At 40.2% G+C, this 20346-nt stretch overlaps 1 protein-coding gene across 8 annotated transcripts in view; it reads right to left on the reverse strand.

The window, feature by feature from the left end:
- The window catches only part of NCOA6 (nuclear receptor coactivator 6), a 102362-nt gene extending 85293 nt beyond the window's left edge, over window positions 1-17069 (reverse strand). For 7 of the 8 annotated variants that reach the window (XM_059406838.1, XM_059406844.1, XM_059406843.1 and 4 more), the window contains exons 1-2: window positions 16862-17069; window positions 2124-2200 (exon numbers count right to left, since the gene is read on the reverse strand). The gene's annotated coding sequence lies outside the window, so the exon portion shown is untranslated. The remainder of the gene's footprint in view (window positions 1-2123; window positions 2201-16861) is intronic. The other variant, XM_059406839.1, reaches the window with a different exon arrangement.
- Between the last annotated feature and the right edge of the window lie 3277 nt (window positions 17070-20346).

Below are 20346 nucleotides of genomic sequence, written 5' to 3' on the forward strand. Positions count from 1 at the left end.
GTCCCTGGGTGGCTCAGTTGGTTACTGCCTTTGGCTCAGGTCATGATCCCAGGATCCTGGGATCAAGTCCCCCCATCGGGTTCCCTGCTCATTGGGGAGCCTGCTTCTCCCTCTTCCTCTGCCTGCTGCTCCCCCTGCTTGTGCACTCTTTCTGTCAGATAGATAAGTAAAATCTTTAAAAAAAAAAAAAAAAAGAAAAAGAAAAGAAAAGAAAAAAGAAAAAAAATGGATGCAAGTAAAAAAAAATAAATAAAATGGATAATCTGTGTGTAAATTATACCTCATTAAGTTGACCAAAAAAAAAACAAACAAACAAACAAACCCAACACCTTCGTCAAACCTTAACTATATCTAATGCAACTGTTTCCATGATTCTGACTTAGCCTTCAAACAGTATTCTACAGATAAATTATCCAAAAGGCAGAGAATCCAGGGTGTCTGGAATTTTTCAGTAGCTACAACTTACAGATTATATATCAGGCACTGTTCTAAGCTCTTTGCATTATGAACTCAATTAGTACGCCCAACAATCCCATGAAACAGATTCTATTACCCCCCCCCCTTTTTTTTTCAAATGAGGGAACTTAGGCACAGAGAAGTAATCTGCTTATAACCATACTGCTAGTAAGTGACAGGGCCATTATTCAAGTCCAGGCAGTCTGATTCTATCTAGAGGCTGGTCTTTCCACTCCACTCTCTCAGACCCCTGGAGTATTCACTAACAGCATACTCTCACCTCACTGGAGACTGACAGGTTCATTCACTCATTCAACAAATATTTAGGTATGCAGTATATGCCAGATATTGTTCTAAATGCTAAATATACAATGATTAAAAAAAATATATAGACACAGTATCTGCTTTTATGGGGCTTACATTCTAGTAAGAATTTAGGTTTAAAGCACGGATTCTTTTTTTTTTTTTAATTACCATAATAATGTATTGTTTCAGGGGTACAGGTCTGTGATTTGTCAGTCTTACATAATACCCAGCGCGGACCACAACACAACACATACCCTCCCCAATATCCATCACCCAACCACCCCATCCCCGACCCGCTTCCTCCAGCAACCCTTAATTTGTTTCCTAAGATTAAGTCTCTTATGGTTTACCTCCTTCTCTGTTTTCATCTTGTTTCATTTTTTCCTCTTCCCCTATGATCCTCTACCTTGTTTCTTAAATTCTGCTTGGCAGTGAGATCATATGATAATTGTCTTTCTCTGACTGACTTATTTCTAAAGCACGGAGTTCTTAAATCAAAATATTTTTCCTCTTATTTATGGAAAAAAAGTCACAAGTTGCAATAGTGGCCAGATCTGCTTTAGCTAAAGTTGTGGTTCCCAAAATTGTCTGTACTTTAGAATCACCTGGGGACCTCTTAAAAGTTCCGAAACCCTTGTCATAGCCCCAGGCCAATTAAATCACAAAGGAGTGAGGAGTAGGGAAGGAAGAGAGGCAAAGGCATCAATAATTGCCAAGTTCAACAGATGAGTCCAAGGTGAAGACAAGTTTGAACTTGGCAAATTATTGATGCTAGGGTTTTTATCTGATTGAATAATGACAAAATTCATTCATGGTGACAGAGTAAGACATAGATGAATGGGGGGCGGGGAACAATGCCAAAACTCTATATACTTGTCTTTCTCTGAATCAGAGATTGCAAGGTACCTTTTTCCCCAATGTTATAAATTCTGAAAACATGAGAAAGAGGGCCATATGTTTTCCTTCTTGGATTTACTCAGGCCTCCATTCCCCTCCAGAGTCACAGACAAATAAGATATTCAGCTTTTAATCTTTTCTTAGTACTTTCCAATGAAACCAATAAAGAATTCTGCCATGTTACATATATTCAACATAACTGAAAAAGGTAAGGCTCACTTGCTTTTCTGTTAAAAAAAATGCTTTTCTAATAGGCAGATCTCATTTAATTCAGTTGCTCTGGGTCCCATTTACATGTAAAATGCAGCCTACCAAACTAAAATGCCCCACGGACACTAAGAACAAAATGCCTTATTTTTAAAAAGTAAACTCTATTTCTAACTAATTCAATCCTTTTCTTATCAATTGAAATTAATTTTTTTAATAAAACAAGATTGCATTTGTATTCTATATAAACAACAGACCTGTTTAAGAACTCTCTGACCAGTCTCAGAAAAGATAACAGATGTTCAGTAGGACCCCTCTCCATTCCATCCAGGACCTAGACAGAAAGGGAAAAGGGCAAAGAGGAACAAGAGAAACATCAGAAGAAAAGACTAAATATATAAGCCAAATAAATCTATACAAAGTAAATTTTTGTAACTGGCCAAATTCCTTCTTTCTAACACTGTTTCTGCTAATTTCACTCTAAAAAGGCTTGTTAAAATACATGAAATTACCTATAGTCTCAAATCCAGTGTTTCTTAAAAAGAAAAGTTTTCATAATCATCAAGAAAGCTTTTTAAAGGGGTGCCTGGCTGGCTCAGTGGGTTAAAGCCTCTGCCTTCTGCTCGGGTCTTGATCCCAGAGTCCTGGGATTTGGGCTCTCTGCTCTGCAGGGAGCCTGCTTCCTTCTCTCTCTCTCTCTCTAACTGCCTTTCTGCCTACTTGTGATCTCTGTCAAATAAATAAATAAAATCTTTTTTTTTAAAAAAAGAAAGCTTTTAAAAAAACATCAACAGTCCTTATACAAGTGTGTTCATTTTATAATTTACTATGTGTATCATTTGGGTACTCTGCATTGTATGTGTTATACTTTAGTTAACAATTACTAAAAAACAGATAAATCTGTCTTGGGCAGAAATCCTGAAGGATTCCAAAGAAGTATGAAGCAGAAACAGTCACACAGAGGTTACATGATTTGCCCTAGATCATGTATGTAGTCAGCTACAGACTAAATCTTTCTTGTCACTTTCCTACTCTTTCTGTTGTAAAACTATGAATGTACTGATAATAATATACTTTTTAATTTAATATTTATTCTCCTACTTATACTCTGAAAAAATTTTCATCACAAATGACAATGCAAAAACCAAACAAGCAAGTAAACAGAAAATATAGATGTCCTATGTTCACAACTGTGCACTATCTACATAAAGAAGTTTAAAAAGCCTAATTTAATTATTATTCTATCTGCTTTCACTTTAACCAATGAATATCTCTATTCAAATTTTTTAAATAGATTTGTAGTGGGCATGGGAAATGGGCAAAATGGGTGAAGGGGAGTGGGAGGTAGGTCCAGGCTTCCAGTTATGTAATGAGTAAATCATGGAGATGAAAGGTACAGCTTAAGGAATATAGTCAATGATATTCTAATAAGAGTTTTATGGTGAGAGATGCCCCTTACGGTGAACTCAGCACAATGAATAAACTTGTCAAATCACTATGGTGTACATCTGAAACTAAAGTCACATTAGTGTGACAACTATACTTTATTTATTTTTTTAATGATTTTATTTATTTATTTGACAGAGAGAGATCACAGTAGACAGAGAGGCAGGCAGAGAGAGAGAGAGAGGGAAGCAGACTCCCTGCTGAGCAGAGAACCCAATGTGGGACTCGATCCCAGGACCCTGAGATCATGACCTGAGCCGAAGGCAGTGGCTTAACCCACTGAGCCACCCAGGTCCCCCGACAACTATACTTTAAATAAACAGCTTTGTAAAATGAGAATCCTAGAATTCTTCTGGATTCTCCCTCATAAATAAAAGCATATCTTCAGCTTGGGCCAAATGTAAGTAGAGCATGTGACTCTTGATCTTGGGGTTTTAAGTTCAAGCCTCATGTTGGGTACAGAGATCACTTAAACATAATATCTTAAAAAAAAAAAAGATGGCTAGTAATAATTTCCTTAATACTTTACCAAGAGGGGCGCCTGGGTGGCTCAGTGGGTTAAGCCGCTGCCTTCGGCTCAGGTCATGATCTCAGCGTCCTGGGATCGAGTCCCGCATCGGGCTCTCTGCTCAGCAGGGAGCCTGCTTCCCTTCCTCTCTCTCTACCTGCCTCTCCGTCTACTTGTGATTTCTCTCTGTCAAATAAATAAATAAAATCTTTAAAAAAAAAAAAAAAATACTTTACCAAGAGACTCTTCTACATGAGTTTTTAACTTTATATTTTGAAATCATTTCAATCACTTCTCAGCCTTTTGGCTAAGATCAAGTGAAATCATTTCAAACTTACAGACCGTAAGTTATTATTTTTTTAAAAACTTTATTTTTAAATAATCTCTATACCCAACGTGAGGGGCTTGAACTCACAACCCAGACATCAAGAGTCACATGCTCCACCGACTGAGCCAGCCAGGCACCTCCATGAGTTATTGTTTAAATAGAAATTATGTGTAGAGAAGTCCCTCATAATTTCTAATCCAGAATTTGAATACTTCCAATGGATGCATTCGTTCAAGTACCTTTTACCAATTGTGTATTATGTACCAAGCAGGACAAGTACTTTCTTGCTCCTGAAGTTACTATATAAAAAACAAAAATTTTGTAGAATGAGAAATTTAAATAACATTTATATGAATGCCTAAATCTGGATATTATTTACTACTTACTAAGTACTAGTAAAGTATTACTTTACTTTAGTACTTAAAGTACTTATAATAAGTTGACTTGTTAACCACATAGACTTAAAAGTTTCAGGATAATTTATAAGGCATTTAAAAAGTGAGTAAACAGGGGCGCCTGGGTGGCTCAGTGGGTTAAAGCCTCTGTCTTCAGCTCGGGTCATGATCCCAGGGTCCTGGGATCAAGCCGCAAATCAATCTCTCTCTGCCTGCCTCTCTGCCTACTTGTGATCTCTGTTTGTCAAATAAATAAGTAAAAATCTTTCTTTAAAAAATGGGTATATAAAAGCAACCAAATGAAACACTCAAAGAAGAAGAAATAAAATACATTCTGGGTGCTTTTTGGGTGGGTATGTAAAACAAATGTAAATCCAACTTTTATGAATTTGAGATCTATCCCCGTTTCAAAAAAAAAATGAAACTGTTGATACAAGAGCCTTATGTTTTTTAGGTTTCTCTACTTAGAATGTTTTTTATTTTTTATTTTATTTTTTAAGGTTTTATTTATTTATTTGACAGAGATCACAAGTAAGCAGAGAGGCAGGCAGAGAGAGAGAGGAAGGGAAGCAGGCTCCCTGCTGAGCAGAGAACCTGATGCGGGGCTAGATCCCAGGACCCTGGGATCATGACCTGAGCTGAAGGCAGAAGCTTTAACCCACTGAGCCACCCAGGCGCCCCTAGAATGTTTTTTAAAAAAGGAAACATGTCTCATTACAAAATCTCATCAAAAGAATGTCCCCTATTATATATTTACAATCTGTATCTTTTTTGGTTAAATTATATTGGATTTCAGCTATATTTTGAAACTTGAAATTTATCTATTATAAAAACTCACTGTTACACTAAATAAAATTTTTAAACACACTATGCAAAAAGGAAATTACCAAATCTACACTGAACAAATGGTCAAATTATATGAAAAACTAGCTCAAAGAAGATTTTAAAAATACTCATCTTAATAAAAGTAAAAAATATATTTGCTAGTCAGAGAAGAAAACAGTGTAACTTCACAATAGATCTGGAAGTCACAACCTTAAACCTGTGATCAAAGTTATCATCAATAGTGGGACAACTAAACATCTGTGTACCTGTGATATGAGGTAATGTGAAGAATATTTAAGTATTTTTGCCAAAATGTTCAGCTAGTATCTAATCTAGTCTTTGAACCTTCCAGTTTAGGCAGATATAAGTAATAAAGGAATAAATATCACTAAGAAAATATCAGATAAATCCACAATGTAGGAAATTAAAACTGCTCTGGTCTCAACAAATCAATGCCCATGAAAAGAATTTTAGAAGGTAAGAAAGCAGACAAGGACAGAGAACTGTTCCAGGTTTTAAAAAGACTACAACTACATAAATAATAACATGCAAATGCAATGCATGGTCCTTAAATTTGATTCCACTTGAATAAGTCAGCTATTAAAGTCATTTTGGAGACAGTGAGGGAAACTTAAATACAGACTTAATGTTAGATAATATCAAGGAATTACTGATAATTTGCTAGGTGTGACAACAGTACTGTGATTATGCGGAAGAATGTATTTGAAAGAGATTCATGCTAAAATGTTTAAAGGCATAGTTTCATGATGTCTTTATTTTTAAAAGGTTTAACATAATAAGTATTTTGTTAAACATATGACTATACATTAAATATAAGTGGTGGGTAGAAGGGAGTTTATTCTACAGTTTCAGGGTTGTTTTGTATATTTGAAATTTTTCATAATAAAATATTTAAAATATTTTAAAAATCCACATATTATACTGGAAGAAAAAATATAAAAAATCCAATAATAACTAGTGGCAGTGGCAATATAAACTGCTAGTTATTCTAAAGAATAAGCTGACAAGATAGCTAAAAAGTGATTATCCTCAAACCAAACTGTATCATTTTAGAGACTATATTCTAAGAAAAAAATTGAGGGAAAAAACCTTTATAATAACATGTTACAGCAGTATAATTGAGAATTGCAAACCAAAAATAAAAACAAAATGGAAATCACCCAAATGCCAAATAAACAGAGAATACTTAAACTTTGGTTATTGTGTATCCGATAAAAGTAAGTATATAAACATGTGGAAAAGTACCTCAATATATTGCCAAACGAAAAAACTATTTAAAAAAACTATGAATTAAACTTGTAAAGACTGTATCCATATGCTAATGACTAGAAAGTGTTTTGTTTGTAATATTTAAACACAATTTTAAAAATTTCATGAGGACACAAGTTCTTTGAGAATATATTAACAATGCAAATATACAATCAGGAAGAACTGCCTAGAGACAAATAAGAAAAAGCACCTGAGCTCTGCTGTTGACCACAGTTTGAATGGGCATTCAAAATTTGAATAAAGTCCTATTGTGGACAAAAGTCAACATAACTATTACTAAAAGGACAAAGAAAAGAGGCACCTGGCTGGTTTAGTTGGTGGAGCATGTAGTTTTTTATCTCAGGGCTGGGAGCTCAAGCCCCATACTAGACATGGAGACTATGTAAAATTAAAAAAAAAAAAGTTTTTTTTTTAAGGACATAGAAAAAAAGTGTAGCATTGGCTTGGACAGTACACAATCTGACTGATTCTTTCCATTAGTCAGATGTTTAGAAAAGATACGGAAAGACTGAAGAGAGTTCTGAGAAAAATCAAGAGATAAAAAAAGGATGGAAAAGAGGTGATTTTGAAGAAAAATTTGAAAAAAAAAAAATGAAGAGCAACATGACTATTAATACTGAAATCCACGGAGAGGCTTCTGAATAGAGATCCTTAAAAACTGATGTATTTCAATGTCCATGGATGACAGACCAAAAGGCTAAAGAACCCTCAAAGTTTGTTGTTGTGGTGTTTTTCCAAGTGCTGCTTTTTATATAAGTTGGATTCCCTGACTGTCCTGGTGAAAAGTTACGGGCATAATTGGCATTGGCAAACGAGGGAGGCTCAGTGTGTGAAATCAACAACCATCTGTTTTTCTTCGGGGTGTCTACTTAGCCATGATCACTAGGTTAGAGAACCTCCTCAAAGCTTGAATTAGCTATCCAAAGCTTGAATCAGTTACCCACCTTATTTCAAAATTTTGCAGTACCATCCTGTTCCCACATACTACCCACTCAGCAACATTTGAATGTCCTAGCTCTGGCATCTAGGGCCCCAACAAACTACTCTGGCTTCATCTCCCCACAATGCTCCCACATAGCAGGGAGTCTGCTTGTCCCTCTGCCCCTTGCCCTGCTCATTCTCTCTCTCTCTCTCTCAAATAAATAAGTGAAAATCTTAAAAAAAGAAGAAAAGAAACATCAAGAACTGATGGAAGCTAGGAAGAGGCAAGGAAAGAGTCTACCCTAAGTCTCAGAGAGAACATGGCCCTGCTGACACCCTAAATTCAGGTTCCAGTTTCAATAACTGTAAGAGAATAATTTTTGTTGTTTTAAGTCACCCAGCTTGTGGTAGTTTATTATAGCAGCCCTAGGAAATATACCAGCATTTCCATGAAGCCTCCCCTGATCCTCCAACTGGTAGCAGAACTCTCTCTCTTTAATTTCCATTGCATTTACAGTGCATTTAAAACATTTATGCTCCCCCACCCCCCTTTTCATTTATGTTCCTACCACTTTCCCAGATGAATTAGTTTCCTAGAAGGCAGAAACTAATTACTCACCAACTGGATATACCCCTCAACACTGGTAAGCAGTCAATATATACTATCATAATCACATTTTCCTCCACACTTAATTATTCTGATTGCAATGCTTCTGAATGAGTCATCTCCACACATACTAAAGAGTTGAACACAATCTAAAAGAACTCAGCTGAAGGCTCATTCTTTTTAGGAAGCATTCCTAGATTCAGACTTATACCAGCTATACCAATGTATTTCACACAGATATGTGCATACATGTAGGTGCACATACTGCTTATATTATACTTAATATCCACAATGGGAAAGAATATTTATTTAACAAATCCATTATTTGGGTCTATTGATTGGTCTCTTACTAAGCCTAGTCAGATGCTGGTTTACCTAAAATCTTCTCACCTATACTAGCATTTGGTGGTTAACCACAATGTCTTTGATTTCTCCAAGTGTTTGAACTTTTTTTTTTTTTTAAGATTTTATTTATTTATTTGAAAGAGGGAGAAAGAGTACAAGTAGGCAGAGAGGCAGGCAGAGGGAGAGGGGGGCGCGGGCTCCCCACTGAAGAGGGAGCCCCTTGTGGGACTCGATCCCAGGATCCCGGGATCATGACCTGAGCCGAAGGCAGACACTTAACCGACTGAGCCACCCAGGAGCCCCGTGTTTGAACTTTTTAAGTCTGTATTTTATAGTAGGGACACAGTCTTACTTTCACATAATATTTAAAATTACAAGAGACTTCATCTAATGAACAATTTCCTTCTGTAAAATCCAAAACAGGATCTGATTCACAAATTTGCAACTATTTCCTCCTGTGAGAAACTGCTGCTGTCTGGTCTTTAGAAAATATACATAATGGTATTATAGAACTCATATCCAACAGGTTCAATACTGGTAAAAGTGCCAGCTAATGGAAGCTTTTGTTGCCTTTCTGTGTGTGTTGGATTGGGAGGGGGCAGGGGTGATGGCTGTAGTTGGTTAATGTTAAATACAAACTTACATATCTATTTAAAGTATGAATGCCCTCTGAATTTGGTGATCATTAATATTATTAGTGACAAAGATTTTTTTCCCCTGGCTTTATTGAGATATAATCAACATACAGCATTGTGTTAGTTTAAAATGTACAATGAGACAGATACACATATACACTGCAAAATTACCACAATAAATTTAGTTAACACATCCATCACTTCATATAATTACTTTTTTTTCTTTTTGGGTGTGTAGCAAGAACATTTAAGATCTAATTTACTCTTTTCAGCAACTTTCTAGTCTTTAATACATTACTGTTAACTATAGTCACCATCCTGTACTCCAGACCCCCAGAAGTTACTCATCTTACAACTGGAAGTTTATATACTTTGACCTTGATATCTTCATTTCCCCTTCATTTCACCAAATTCTAGGGCTATGTTACTCCCTCCAACAAAGCCACAATACTCCCTTAATGTACACATCTACCTATATCTCTAGTCATTTATTAATGATTACTAATGACTTATTTAATAATGATTTATTAATGATTATTGATGATTAGCAAATACTGAGCTCCTAGGCAGCCACTTCAAGTTCTTTTTAGAATAAAGTGATGTAGAAAAAGATTACATTTTTTAAAATAAATGTGCCAGACAACACAATAGGTAGATAATGGAGGTGAAGGAAGAGAGGGACAAACAGACACAGGGTCAGTTCTGAAGGAGCACTAAATCTAGCGAGGAGGAAACGAGTAAACTAGTTCCACATTTCTTCTTTCTACTCATGCTGTTCCTACATTCACTAGCAGGCTTACTTTCTTAGGTACAGATCTCATTATGTCACTGGCTAAAAACTTTTGATGACTCCCATTACTTAGTCGATCAAATCTAAACTTCCCAGCCTGGAACTGAAAAGGATTCAAAGCCTTCCCTTATTCACTTGTATAGCATACAGAGACTAACACAGGTCTTGGAATTAGACTGCATGGACTCAAATTCTTTCCCCAACAAATGTTAGCTCTTTTCTTCAGTTTATCTGTAAAAAGGTATAAAAATTAGTGCCCTATCTCACAGGGTTGTTGTGAGGACTAAAAGAAATACTAATTAAATGCTTGGAAAGGGGAAAGCAGGAAGCCTGCTTCTCCTTCTACTACTCCCCTTGCTTGTGTTCCCTCACTAGCTGTTTCTGTGTCAAATAAATAAAGAAGTAAAAAAAAAAAAAAATGCTTGGGAAGTTATCCGGCAAATAGTAAACATGCAAAAAATGTGAGCTACTACTATCATTATTGCTATTGTTGTTCAATCTCCATTTCTAGCCTGACCTCCAACCACAGCCCTGTAAAAATCCTGTTCTGCAGCCAAACTGGACTCTTTTTACTATTTCCTAAATACACATCTCTACACCATTCTTGGCAGCTCCACTAAAGGCCACCTCTTTCAGGTACCATTCTCTGATATTCCAGCTCCATTAACACATTACCTCTATCCCACACGACACTTTAACTAGAATCATCTTTGTATCCTGGGGAGTTCTATCCTAATGCACATGGTAGGGCTCAATAAATGTATCGTAAATGAATGAACCTGTTTTTCCTTCCTCTCATCCAACCATTCTCTTGGAAAACAGCTCCACATCACAATTAAAAAGATCTCTTCTGAAATGTTTCATAAAGCTAGCCAGCTAGTTTTCTTTTCTACCACCACCATGGTAATTTCTAATGTACCCAGCACACAGATGGGATGCCTAAATATTCAGTGATTTGAAATGAATTTCATCTCATCTTTTAATTTCAATCATCATTTTATTCATTATGATCAAGAATGACTCATCCTTAGAAATAGCCTTTGGTTTTTACTTGCCCACAAACTCATTTGCCAATCTCTGCCAATCTGACCCTTATCCTAACATATCATTTATTGGGTTGGAAGAGAGAATATTTAAAATCTCAGTGAAGTAAGAGCAAGAAAATGAAATGCCTACAGAGTAATAAAAGTAAATGAGCAAAACAAGAAAGTAATGAGGACCACAGAGCATTAGAAAACAAACACCCATCATACCTAAAAGCTTTAGCTTTTACTCTGTTGCTATGAGAGAATATGAGTTTGGTGTTGATAGATCTTCCAAATTTTCAAGGTAAGTCAGAATCTGTGGACATTTGAGCCAAACAAAACATGTTTGCAGGTCAAATCCAACCAGAGACTGCTGGTTTGCAGCCTCTGTTACAGAAGTTCTCTGCAAAAGAAGTGATGGGGTAAGAGGAGTTCCATCCCAGCAGAAAGTCTGAAGCGGCAGCTAAAACTGCAGAAACTGGAAGCACCTCCTGTAACACTCAGTTTACCTCTCACAACCATTCTGTTTTGATCTGAAAACCAAATTAAACAGACAATTGTGTTGAGTATGTCGAGCCCCTACACTATGCCAGGTGCTGGATAACAGAAATGAACAATAGTGCTAACTATAAGCTAACCGCATTCAGCAACTCCTAGGTGCCACACTGCTCGACACGTTACATGAATTAACTCACCTATTCCTCACAACTCTATGAGATAAATACTATTATCCTTATTTTATTTTATTTTTTTTTAAGATTTTATTTATTTATCAGAGAGAGAGGGAGAGTGAGGGAACACAGGCAGACAGAATGGCAGGCAGAGGCAGAGGGAGAAGCAGGCTCCCTGCTGAGCAAGGAGCCCGATGTGGGACTCGATCCCAGGACACTGGGATCATGACCCGAGCCGAAGGCAGCTGCTTAACCAACTGAGCCACCCAGGCGTCCCCTATTATCCTTATTTTAAAAGCTGAGGAAACCTGGGACATCTGGCTGTCTAAGTAGGTAGAGCATGCGACTCATGATCTTGCAGTGGTGAGTTCAAGTCCCGTGTTGGGCTGGCTGGTGAGCTAACTACATATATACATACACAGGTACGTAATACATATATTTATACATACATACATAAAATAAAAGCCAAGGAACCTGAGCCACAAAGAGGTTCCACAATTGTCCAAGGTCACATAATTAGCAAGCAGCAAAGCTAGAATTAGGACCCTAGTCAGACTCCACCAAAAGAGCACATAATTTGAAAACAAAGTGCCATTCAATAAATGGTGCTGGGATAATTGGTTATACACACACAAAAAATGAAACTGGGCCATACCTCACATGACATAGTAATTAGAGATCTAAACATCGAAGGCAGAACAGTAGAGATTCAAGAAGATAAAGAATAACTGCAAAATCTTGGGGGAGGAAAAGATTGATAGATTTGACTATGTTAAAATTCACAACTTCTTTTAGTAAGAGAAAAAGTGATTTAAAAGATTAACAACCTGGGGCGCCTGGGTGGCTCAGTGGGTTAAGCCGCTGCCTTTGGCTCAGGTCATGATCTCAGGGTCCTGGGATCGAGTCCCGCATCGGGCTCTCTGCTCAGCAGGGAGCCTGCTTCCTCCTCTCTCTCTCTCTCTCTGCCTGCCTCTCTGCCTACTTGTGATCTCTCTCTGTCGAATAAGTAAATAAAATCTTTAAAAAAAAAAAAAGATTAACAACCTGGAAATTATATCTATAATACACATAATCAACAAAGGATTACAAATGAGAAAACATAAAGACATCTTTTGAAAAAGACAACTCAACAGAAAAATGGCAAAAAAAAAAAAAAAAAAAAAGCCCCAGCATGGTCTAAGCTGCAAAAACCTGTCACTCCCACAGCTGCCACATAGCAGATCCCACAACAGACCCTGGCATCGCTGACCAATATAAAATATTCAGGGCTCTATATCATACTGCAGATACACAGAGCATGGAGGACTCAGCCAGAAGGACAAAGCCAAGATGCTTATTCTCCATTTTATAGGAACTAGATGGCAAACCAGAAGCTGAACATCTAATCCCCAGACATTGATCAGATTGGCAAGCATCTTTAGTAAAGGGCCAGAGAATATTTTCAGCTTTGTGAACTGTATATCTTCTCTCTAAAACTACTCAACTCTGCCATTGGTGGTGTGAAAGCAGCTAAAGACAGTACGTAAATAAGTAACTGTGCCTATATTGCAATAAAACTTTTTTTACCTGAATAAGTGGTGGGCCAAATTTGACATGACCCAGAGTTTGCTGACCTCTGAAACAGACAGCTATAATTTTTCTACATTCCCTACTTCCCCTGCTTTTTATTAATTGGAAATTTTCTTTTTTAAAAGATTTTATTTATTTGAGAGAGAGTAAGTGAGAGTGAGCAAAAGCAGGGGGAGAGGGAGAAGCAGACTCCCACTGAGCAGGGAGCTGACATGGGGCACAATCCCAGGACCCTGAGATCATGACCTGAGCCAAAGACAGATGTTTAATCTCTTAATCTAGTGAGCCAACCAGGCACCCCTTTCCCTGGTTTTTATATCTGCTGACACTTACCTCTGATTTCCTTAAGTGAAAACTACACCATGCTTGACAACTTTGCAATGGTTTCCAAGTCTACTACTCTAACCCAAAAAACTCTTCTCCCTGATTTGTGACAATTATCACTTCATTTTCCTTTCACCCTTTTTATAACCTCTTTGACAGCCACCATCCCAAATCAATAATCTAAAATATTCTTTTTCTCTTACCACGTGCAATGTCAATTATCAGCACCTGAAAATTCTAATTTTGTTCAAGGCTCACAGCCTCTGTCTTGACTAGGCCTTCATTACTCCTTCCCTGCTCTCCAGTCCACCCTCCATTCAAAGAACATCCATTTATTTCCTAAAATTTAAACCAAATCATACACTCTTCTTCCTTGGACAGCATGAATGCCTCCCTATCAGCTAAAGATTCTGTCTAGCAAAGTCCTTCTCAGCCAGGTTCTGAACAACAGTCCCTGATCACTTTTTCTGCACACATATTATGCTCCCGCCACATTCAACTGTATCTCCTGAAATGCATAACTTTACCTGTAAAGCTCTTTTTTCCAACTCTTCAATTGGCAAACTCCTCCACCTTTCAGGACATGTCTCAAGTATCACCCTTTCACGAAACCTTCCCTAACTCCTAGACCTGAGTTGTGCCTACTTCTGTGTTTTTTCAACCTTTGATACTGCTTTGGTATTTATCCTGAACTATCACTGTTAATATGCTCATTTCTCTCATGAGACTGAATATCTAACGTGAAAAGACCCTGTCTTAAAGAACTTTGAATCCTCACAGCCCAGCATAATGCTTGAAATATCTTAGTGTACAGTAAATATCCGCTGAATGGAAGACATGCTTGGTGGTAGAAGTAGGATTTCTTAACCTGGGGTTCACAGATGGAAATCCACAAACAGAATTCAGAGGGGTCTATGAACTTGGATAGGAAAAAAGCAGAACAAAACTATCTCTTTATATTCACTAACCTCTAACTGAAAGTTACCATTTTCTTCAATTATGAGTTATAGGCAACAAACCACTCTAGTATCGGTGGTTATCTGTGACTGTCACAGTTATCACAGATATCTTTATATTATACTACAGTTGTTACTGATATCTAAAAGTCTTACTTATGTTCATGTGTTTAAAACTGTAATTGTCAGACCCATCACTAGATCCGATTTCTTAATGTACTGATAAAGTATCTATATTGCTATTTTATAATTTGTGTATTTCGGTATTTCAATATAATGGTTTTCTCTATAACATGGTATTTTGTTTTACTCAATTAAAAAATGTTATTCTGAGAGGGGTTACTATTTTTCTGAGCAGCTTCACCAGATGCCAGAGGGGCCCACTGCACAAAGGCCTTCCTGCATTATCCCAGAACAAATGAATCTTGATGCCTTATATACATATGTATGGTATACATGCATCAAACATACACAGAAAATCTTACTTGCTATGGGCATCTTTATAACCTTTTGTTTAAAGTCCTTGTTGCTTTTATGGGAGCCCCGAACTACCATTTCATGACTGATTTGCATAGTTTTCCTCAGAATTCTTCCATAACCCATATGAACTTTGCACTCTTCCCTATTTTTTTTTTTAAGATTTTATTTATTTATTTGACAGAGAGTGAGAGAGATCACAAGCAGGCAGACAGGGAGGGAGAAGCAGGCTCCCTGCTGAGGAAAGAGCCTCCCAGGACCCTGAGATGGTGACCCGAGCTGAAGGCAGAGGTTTTAACCCACTGAGCCACCCAGATGCCCCGAACTCTTCCCTATCTTAATCAAACTTTTAACTGAAATTTGATCATGATAGAGATCCTGGGTGTGTACCATTCATTGTTCACAGTTATCTTTTTTGGCTTTCTGTGTCCCCTTGCTGTACAGTAAACACCTAAAACAGAAGGAGCATCTCTTACAACTCTAGAAAGTTAGAAGTCAAGAGGGTCCTGAAGATAACTTCTTTGCACAAATGGAGGGAGGCTGGAAATGATCAAATAGTTGGTTACCTGCACTTTTTTGGTATCCCCCTTCAGTTTTTCTGACAAACCAATTACCAAAACAAAAGAGATTAACAGTTCATTGATATATGCTGCAGAGCTCACCTTAACACTTTTCTCACAGCTAACAAATTCCTCTAAGGCAGTGTGCTGAATGAGGAGGCAGAGGACCTCCTTGGCCAGGAACTTGTGAGATCTTGAGGAGTCATCTTTATCTTTCTATGTCTCTGCTAAAATCACTACATGATCTGAAATTGTTACATGATTTCTAAGACTTGTAGTTTTTACACATTCATTTCTCTTCAACATTCTTACTGGCTTCAAAACGCCTTTCTGATGACCTCCCCAGGTGACCCCGCTCTTAAAACAGTGGGCTGTCCCCTTCCTGGGAAGACACCTTGGGTCACCGCCCACAAACAGCCCGGTCCCTCCTTTTAAAGAAACACACAAACTCCCTAAGTTGATGGAGGCTCTTTCTTCTTGCCAACCAGTTCCAGTCCATACACCCCATTTGTTGGCCAGCTCCGGCACCCAAACTTCGGTCCCTCTTTTCCCACTTTCTCATCAAAGTCTTACTATTTTCTGTTGCTCTTCCCAATAGGGAGTAGAATACGCTAGGGGAACATATGCCTTCAGTCTCTGTGGAATTATAAGGCTTTGCAATTCGGCTTCGCGACTCTGAGAACTGCCCAATCTGATACTCGCGCCTGCATCCAAAGGGCCCCCATTTCTAATATTTCTAATCAACAGCTTCCCCCCCACCCCCCACCCTCCACAAAGAACTGTCTCGGCTCTGACAGCCAGAGCTTAGACCCCACGCCCTCTGGGTCCTGACTGCCCTGGGGTTCTGAACACGAATAGCCTAACCAAACTCCAGTCCTGGCCTCCAGTCTCACGGACCCTGACCCCAGTTCCGTTTGGACTCAGTGTCCCTTCTCGACCCCCGGCCACAACCCTACGGTCGGCTCCCGCCGGTTCCTCGGGCCTGGAGCGCCACCCTGTGCAGACCCCGGCCGGCCTTGCACTTCCTCAGCGCCCCAGACCCCGCGTCTCGCACCCTCCCTAACCCCCGGCCGGCCCCCGCTCCCTCAAGCACCCCCGCCCGAGGGCCCGGGGCCCGCTCCCCAACATGGCGACGGGGACACGAGCGCGGCGGGCGGGGCGGCTCCGGGCCGGGCCCGCACAGGAGCCGTGTTCCACCGCCGGCCGGCGCCATTTTCCCGCGCCGGGCCCGGGCGGCGCCTCCTTCCCGCGGAGCCAGCGGGGCCGGGACCCCAGACGCCCGGCGGGCCCACCCCTTACGGGCCCGCGTCGCCGTCACCTCACCTGAGCGCGGCCCCAGCCCTCCCGGGCGGGCCTTGGAGCAGCGGCCCGGGCCGTGCGTGCCCGCCGCCCTCCGTGTGTCCGTCAGTCAGTCCTCGCGTGCGTCCGTCAGTCCGGCCGTCGCCCGGCCGCCCGCAGCCCGACCCGGCAGGGCCTCAGGGAGCCGGTGGGGAGGGGGATGGGCCGGACCGGGCCGGGGAGGGAGGGGGAGGGAGGGAGAGAGGGTGGGAGCGCGGGCGGGGGCGGGGCGGGCGGGGGCGGGCCCTGATCACGTGGCCAAACGTCTCCGAGAGCGCGAGGCGGAGCGCGCGCCCGCTCATTTGGGTGCAGAGCTTAGTGTCGGTTTTGGGAGAGTCTCCGTCTCCGGAGCTATAATATCATTAGTAGCTCTTGGCTCCTCTTCGGAGTCAGTGCACCGCCCTATAGGAGCCCTCTGCAGCCTCAGTGTACGTATCTGAAATATGGGGATAATAGTAGTGTTTGCAGAGACAAAATGAGGGAAGACGTGGAAAGCACTTGGCACAGTGCCCGACACATAGTGTCTAATAACGTTAATGGTGATAAAGATAACCTGTAGCCTTTTTTATTATTTGCCTGTAAGTCCCTCTCTACTTTTTCCCATCACCATCATCCTAGTGAGCTTAAGGGAATGTGGCTCCTCTCCTTCCCAAAATGTAGGGACGCCTCCCCAGCACTGGAATTGATATTTCTCATACAGGCCTGGGTTCAGAACTGGCTTTCACTCCTGATTTTTATGTGACTATCTCTGCTCTGAACCTCAGCTTTTTCATCTGTAAAATGGGAGTTATAGAGTCTGTCAAGAGCATCACGAAAGATAGAACATGAGCCAGTGTATTGTAAACGGATTGCATACTGGTCAGGCGTACTAGTAGTGTCATCTAAGGAAAGAAGTCTGTAGTCCTTTCATTCCATTGAGCTTACACGGTGTGCTTGGACTGCTGCAGTAGTGATCCTCCCTGGCTCCCCTTCAATCTTTTCTCCCTGCTGTCAGAGTAATGTTTCTACCTCAGAGAGTTTACCACGTCTCACCCCTACTTAAAAGTGTTTGATGGTTCATATTGCTCTTAAGATAAAGGTCAAATAGATGTCTTACTCTTGCCCTTGCCAAAACTCTAGACTTACCTTAGGGCCCTCTTCTTCTCTTTCTGGGCTGTAATTACAGTGATCTTCACACATTGTACTTCCTCCCTTCTCGGGACCCTTGAACACGTGGATCCTGCTGCCTGATATGCTCTCCCTGCTTAGGTAAACTCATCAGCCTTCAGATCAAACTCAAAATCACTACCTCAAGGTCTCCCTCCCTGACCATTCCCAAGACAGGTTCTCTTACTTATCCTCAATAGGACTTACTAGGTTGTTTATTCCTTGTCTTCTCCACTATACTGTGGACTCCAAAAAGAGGGAGACATTATCCATCTTGTTTACCACCGTTTTCTCAGCATATAGCACAGTCCTGACACAGGGGAGGTGCTCAATAAATATTTGTTGTGTTTGGGGGCACCTGGGTGGCTCAGTCGGTAAGTGTCTGCCTTCGGCTCAGGTCATGATCCCAGAGTCCTGGGATCTAGCCCGGCATCGGGCTCTCTGCTCGACGCGAGGCCTGCTTCTCCCTCTTCTACTCCTCCTGCTTGTGTTCCCTCTCTCGCTGTGTCTCTCTCTGTCAAATAAATAAATGAAATCTTTAAAAAAAAAAATTGTTGTGTTTGTGAATCTTGGACACTGTGCTAGGTGAGGGACCCAAGAGGGCAAAGAAAAATAAAGAGGGCCACAAGGAGGTATCTCAGGTTCTTGAGTCTATGAAATTAACAACAAAAGATCTGACAAGATCCTTGGGGGGGGGGGCACTTTTAAGCTTTTTCTTTTAACTTTTAAAAAGTGAGGTATAGGGCACCTGGGTGGCTCAGTCGTTATGTGTCTGCCTTCTGCTCAGGTCATGATCCCAGAGTCTTGGGATCCAGTCCAGCATCAGGCTCCCTGCTCCGCGGGGAGCCTGCTTCTCCCTCTCTCTGGCTCTCTGCTTGTGTTCCCTTTCTCACTGTCTCTCTGTCAAATAAATAAATCTTTTTTTTTAAAGTGAGGTATAATTTACATACAGCAAAATGCAAACATCCTAAGTATACGCATGATAAATTTTTATCTGTGTTCTTGTGTTGCCACCACCCTGATCAATTTATAAAATTATTAACCCAGAAAGTTCTTTTTTTTTTTAAAGATTTTATTTATTTGAGAGAGAGGCAGTGAGAGAGAGCATGAGCAAGGAGAAGGTCAGAGGGAGAAGCAGACTCCCCATGGAGCTGGGAGCCCGATGTGGGACTCGATGCGGGACTCGGGGATCATGACCTGAGCCGAAAGCAGTCGTCCAACCAACTGAGCCACCCAGGCGTCCCCAGAAAGTTCCCTTTTGTATCCTCCTATATGTCCCTTCCCAGTCGGTACATGCTCTCCCAGAGGCACCACTATTTTGACCTCTAGCGCCTTAGGTAAAGTTTGACAATTCTTGAACTTCATATAGACATATACACGTATATTCTTTTATGTTAGCCTAGAACTCTGACATAGCTAGAGTGACTCTTCAGATAATGATAAAATTAGTTACTTGATTAGTGAATTAATCTGAAAGGCTGAATGAGAAACTAGTTAGACAAAGCTCCTGCCAGAAGCCAGCCCAGAGACTGAGATGACATCATCCACAAACCTCCAAGTCTCACAATTTCTAGGGGAAGAAAGCTCTGAAAGATTTTAGAAACTCAACAACAGCATCAATAAAAGTCCAATTTAAAAATGGGCCAAGGGCTTGAATAGACATTTCTCCAAAGAAGACATACAAATGGCCTATAAGCATGTAAAAAGATGTTCCATATGTCATTAGGGCAAGGCAAATCAAAACCACAATAAGACCATTTTACAGCCATTAGGATGGCCATTATAAAAGGAAACACACACACACACACACACACACACCAGAAACTGTCAAGTGTTGGTAAAGATATGGAGAAATTGGAACACTTATGCATTGCTGGTGTGAATGTAAACAGTGCAGCAGCTGTGGAAAACAATTTGGAGGTTCCTCAAAAGTTAAACATAGAATTACCATTGATTCAGCAATTCAACTTCTGGATGTTTACCCCCCAAAAAGTAGAAGCAGGGACCTGAGCAGATTTTCTACACTCATGTTCATAGCAGCATTATTCACCAGAGCCAAAAGTTAGAAGCAACCCAAACGTCTATCAGATGAATGATAAACAAAATGCGGGGCACCTGGGTGGCTCAGTGGCTTAAGCTGCTGCCTTCGGCTCAGGTCATGATCCCAGCGTCCTGGGATTGAGCTCTTAGTCCAGCACTCTGCTCAGGAGGGAGTCTGTTTCTCCCTCTGACCCTCTGCCCTGTCGTGCTCTCTCTCTCTCTCACTCTTTCTGTGATTTAAATAGATAAAATCTTTTAAAAAATAGTTAAAATGGTGAAATTAA

The sequence above is a fragment of the Mustela nigripes genome, chromosome 7 (genome assembly GCF_022355385.1).
Source record: "Mustela nigripes isolate SB6536 chromosome 7, MUSNIG.SB6536, whole genome shotgun sequence".
In the NCBI taxonomy this organism is placed as follows: domain Eukaryota; kingdom Metazoa; phylum Chordata; class Mammalia; order Carnivora; family Mustelidae; genus Mustela; species Mustela nigripes.